At 38.8% G+C, this 5,380-nt stretch overlaps 1 pseudogene; it reads left to right on the plus strand.

Moving 5' to 3' along the window:
* The first annotated feature begins 437 nt into the window (after positions 1-437).
* Positions 438-2,707, plus strand: LOC109437761 (peroxiredoxin-1 pseudogene; annotated as a pseudogene).
* The last annotated feature ends 2,673 nt before the right edge of the window (positions 2,708-5,380 follow it).

Below are 5,380 nucleotides of genomic sequence, written 5' to 3' on the forward strand. Positions count from 1 at the left end.
AGAGGGAGAAATTAAGAAAACAATCCCATTCACAATTGCTTCAAAAACAATAAAATACTTAGGAATAAATTTAATCAAGGAAGTTTTAGACCTGTATTCAGAAAATTATAAGACATTGAAGAGAGAAATTAAAGAAGATACAAATAAATGGAAACATATATCATGCTCATAGATAGGAAGAATTAATATAGTTCTTAGGTGGTCCATACTATACATAAGGCAATATATAGATTCAATGCAATCCCTATCAAATTACCAATGATATTTTTTCACAGAAGTAGAACACATAATCCTAAAATTCATATGGTACCATAAAAGAATCCAAATAGCCATGGCTATCTTGAGAAATAAGAAGAAAGTGGAAGGTATAATGCTACTTGACATCAGTTCACACTACAAGGCTACAGTAATCAGAACAGCATGGTACTGGCAGAAAAACAGACACATAGATCAATGGAACAGAATAGAAAGCCCAGAAATAAATCCATACCTATATGGTCATTTAATCTATGACAATGGAAGCAAGAACTTACATTGGAGTAAAGCAGTCTGTTTAATAAAAGCGTCTGGGGAATCTGCAAAAAAATGAAGCTGGACCACATTCTTATTCCATATACAAGAATAAATTCAAAATGGATTAAAGACTTAAATGTAAGACCCAAAACCATAAAACTCCTAGAAGAAAATATAGGAAGTAAATTTGCAGACATTACCCTTAGTAATATTTTTACTGATATATCCCCTTGGGCAAGGGAAGCAAAAGAAAAAAATAAACATGTGGGATTACATCAAACTGAAAAGTTTTATCTCAGCAAAGGAAACCATCAATAAAATAAAAAGGCATCCTACTGAATGGGAGAAGATATTTGTAAATGATACATCTGATAAGGGGTTAATATTCAAAATTTATAAAAAGAAACTCATACCAAAACAAAACAAACAACCCAATTAAAAAATGGGCAGGTCCTCTTCCTGACTGGTTTTGGTGCCTTAGAGCTGCTGATAGCAAGATGTCTTCAGGAAATGCTAAAATTGGGCACCCTGTCCCCAACTTCAACTACAGCTGTTATGCCAGATGGTCAGTTCAAAGATATCAGTCTATCTGAATACAAAGGAAAATATGTTGTGTTCTTCTTTTACCCTCTTGACTTTACCTTTTTTGTGCCCCACGGAGATCATTGCTTTCAGTGACAGGGCAGAAGAATTTAAGAAACTCAACTGCCAAGTGATTGGTGCTTCTGTGGATTCTCACTTCTGTCACCTGGCATGGATCAATACATCCAAGAAACAAGGAGGACTGGGACCCATGAACATTCACTTGTTGTCAGACCTCAAGTGCACCATTGCTCAGGACTATGGGGTCTTAAAGGCTGATGAAGGCATCTCGTTCAGGAGCCTCTTTATCATTGATGATAAAGGTATCCTTCAGCAGATCACTGTAAATGACCTCCCTGTCGGCCGCTCTGTGGATGAAACTCTGAGATTAGTTCAGGCCTTCCAGTTCACTGACAAACATTGAGAAGTGTGCCCAGCTGGTTGGAAGCCTGGCAGTGATATCATCAAGCCTGATGTCCAGAAGAGCAAAGAATATTTCTCTAAGCAGAAATGAGTGCTGGGCTAGTGGATAGCCATGAGACAAAACCTCTTGTACTACTGTCATGCTTAAAACACAAGTCCTTAGATTTAGCCCAGATGTGGTATGGGATAGAAAGGCCTTTATTCCTGTGGAGGAAATGGCCTGAACTTTGCTATGAGGCAGACCAATTGATATGTACAGTAGTGAGGCATCACTTTTGATCTTTTGTAGTTTCTATTAAACTGGAACTGAGACCTTGTTTCTTCATTTAAAAAAAAAATGGGCAGAGGACACGAAGAGACTTTTCTCTAAAGAGGATATACAGGTGGCCAAGAGACATATGAAAAAAATGCTCAATGTCACTAATCATTAGAGAAATGCAAATAAAAGCCATAATGAATTACCACCTCATCCCAGTCAGAATGGCTATCATCAATAATCAACAAACAGCAAGTGCTGGCGAGGATGTGGAGAAAAGGGAACCCTCGTGTACTGTTGTGGGGATTGCAGACTGATGCAGCCACTACGAAAAATAGTATGGAGGTACCTCAAAAAACTGAAAATGGAACTATTTTATGACCCAGAAATTCCACTCCTGAGTATCTAACCAAAGAAATTCAAAACACTAATTCAAAAAAATATGTGCACCCCTATGTTTATTGCAGCACTATTCACAATAGCCAAGATATGGAAACAACAGAAATGCCCATTGATAGACAACTGGATAAAGAAACTGTGGTACATTTATACAATGCAGTATTACTTGGCCATAAAGAAGAATGAAATCTTACCATTTGCAAAGACATGGATGAACCTAGAGTGAAATAAGTCAGACAGAGAAAGACAAATACCATATGAATCTAAAGAACAGAATAAACGAACAAACAAAACAGAAATAGACTCAGACACATAGGGAAAAAAATCTGATGGTTGCTAAATTGGAGGGGTGTTGGGGGACTGGGGGAGAAAGTAAAGGGATTAGAAAGTACGAATTAGTAGTCACAATATAGCCACGGCGATCCAAAATACAGTTTGGGGAATATAATCAATAATGTTGTAAAGATTATGTAGGTTGCCAGATAGGCACTGTACTTCATAGACTGTGTAATGCCTGACCACTGTGCTATATACCTGAAGCTGAAGTTGAATACTATTGAATGTCAACTATAATTAAATATATATATACCGTGTTTCCCCCAAAATAAGACCTAGCCGGACAATCTGCGCTAATACGTCTTTTGGAGCAAACAATATAAGACCGGTCTTATTTTACGGTAAGACTAGGTCTTATATAACACCGGGTCTTTTATTAATGTTTGCTCCAAAAGATGTATTAGAGCTGACTGTCCAGCTAGGTCTTATTTTCGGGGACACAGGATATATATGGTCATGGGAGGTGGAGTACAACATTGGGAATATAGTCAGTGGAATTGTAACAGCTATATTCGATGTCAGAGGGGTAGTAGATTGGGGGGTGTTATCACTTTGTGAGGGGTGTAAATGTCTAACTATTAAATTTTTTATAACAAAAAAAGACACTTAAAAATGTATATCCATAAAATGTAATATTATCCAGCAATTAAAAAGACTGAAGTACTGATTCATACTACGGCATGGATGCACCTTGAAAACATTGTGTAAGTGAAAGAAGCCAGACACACAAAAGGCCACATATTGTATGATTCAATTTATATGAAATATCTAGAATAGATAAATCCATAGAGACACAAAGTAGATTAATTAATAAAAAGTAGACACAAAGTAAGTTGGAGGGGGGATCTAGGGAGGGGTATGAGGAATGGAGAATGAATGCTAATGGATATGAATTTCTTATGATGAAAATATTCTGGAATTAGTGGTAATGAGAACACAATCTTTTGAATATACTGAAAACCACTGAATTGTACACTTTAAAAAGGTGAATTTTAAAGTATGTAGATTTTTGTCTCAATTTTTAAAATGCAGTAAAATTAATAAAAATAATATCACAGCTAGGATATTGATATTGGTATAATCTACCAATGTTATTCAGATTTCCCTAGTTTCTCCTGTGCTTTCAGTATTGTGTTTCTACAAAGGACTTAGCAATTATGAAGAATTATATTACTTTTAAAAATAATAAAAACCCTACTATTATACGTAAGCCCATACTTAGAGCTAGAGTTACAACCCACAATTCTCATTGTAATTTCATTACAAAAATTGCCCTTCATATATAGTTTTATAGAATTAATGTCATAACATAAAAGGCTATTTTAACCCAACACAATTTATCTGTATATCACGTTCTTAACACAACAATATAAATTTCCAGGGTTCTTTTCTGGTTTTTAACCATGAGGCATACTTATTTCATCTTAATTATGAAGACTTTCACACCCTGCTTTTCTTTTTTAATGTCTCATTTATTATAAGAAGTTTGCATATTGCCTCCCAAGACATTAGAAATATCCCTTTGTCTATTCACTACGTGTACACTTAAAACTAACATATTGAATGCCAACTATAATTTAAAAAAATAAAAACCAAATAAACAGAAAAGAAATACTCCTTTATAAAGGGGACAGAATATTTCATCCGATGGCTGTACCATAATTCCCAAAATTATCCCCTTATTACTGGACATTTTGGATGTGTCCAATTTTCTTGCTGCAAACTGCTGCAGTGGGCAACTTAATTTTCTTCTTTTGTGTGATTTCCTCCGGGTAAGGGGTGGGGTTACTGGTTCAAGATGTTGAACATCTTTTTGGCTCTTGGCTATTTCACCTTGGCGCATCATCTGCTCTCAGCCTCCCCTGCTTCCTGCTAGGCCACAGCCTCACGCAGCAAAGCATGACCCTAAAGGCTGGCGCCTCCCCCCACATACCCCTTTCTCCTGCCCTGCTGTCACCCTTACCTTCCTCACCTGCGGGCCTCTGCTCCACATGCTCAGCAGGGCTCCTTCTCCTCCCCGCAGGTCTTGGGGCTGCCCCCTCCCGAGGCAAGTTGGTGGTCGCAGCGCAGGGCTATCCTGACTCAGCTTTGCCATAACTAGTGCAATTTGGCACGTCGGTTCTCACCATCCTTTCCTTGGCCTCAAGGTGTCCCCAGGAAGACAAACCCTGAGTGGTGTTTCATTTTCCCCTTCCCATGCTTTCCCGCCCCCAGCACTAGGCATATCTAGTAGGCCGTCGATAAATACCCAAAGTATTTTAAAAGCACATTGAACTTTCCATGCTGATCTTTTACTTTAGTTAGATCCCTTAAAATACAAAACAATCTGCACCAGGAGCAGACATGAATTATAAGAGCAAGTTCATGCATTAATTCATTCAACAAGAATTTACTGAGCACCTACTACATGCCAACATTATCCAGGCCAGTGAATAAAAGACAGTAAAAGCAATATAGTGAAAATAGTGTGTTAGATGGTGATTCGAACTAGGGAGAAACATCAGGCAGTGAAGAGTGAGGAGTGGCTAGTGAGGCCTCCCGAATAAGGTGACAATAGTAAGAAATGGTAACATTAATTGGGGTCTATTGTGGGACAGTGTACTAGGGCCCTCACTTCCAAAAGCCGTTTAAACTCACGCCACAGCGCAATGAGGCAAAGATGACTACTACTCCCATTGAACAGATAAGGAGGGAGTAAGGGCAAAGCTGGGGTGCCGGTCAGTCCTGAGTCTAAGGCCTCGGCAGTCCCCCAAGGCCTCCACGTCCGCCTGTCCCCGACCTCCGGACCTACCCCGGCAGGGACAGGGTTAACGCCAGACGCGACCGCCCCAGCCGGAATCTGCGCTTGCGCAAAGCGCGGCGTGCGCCTGC

The sequence above is a fragment of the Rhinolophus sinicus genome, chromosome 4, assembly GCF_057876585.1.
Source record: "Rhinolophus sinicus isolate RSI-liver-muscle chromosome 4, RSI-T2T, whole genome shotgun sequence".
In the NCBI taxonomy this organism is placed as follows: Eukaryota; Metazoa; Chordata; class Mammalia; order Chiroptera; family Rhinolophidae; genus Rhinolophus; species Rhinolophus sinicus.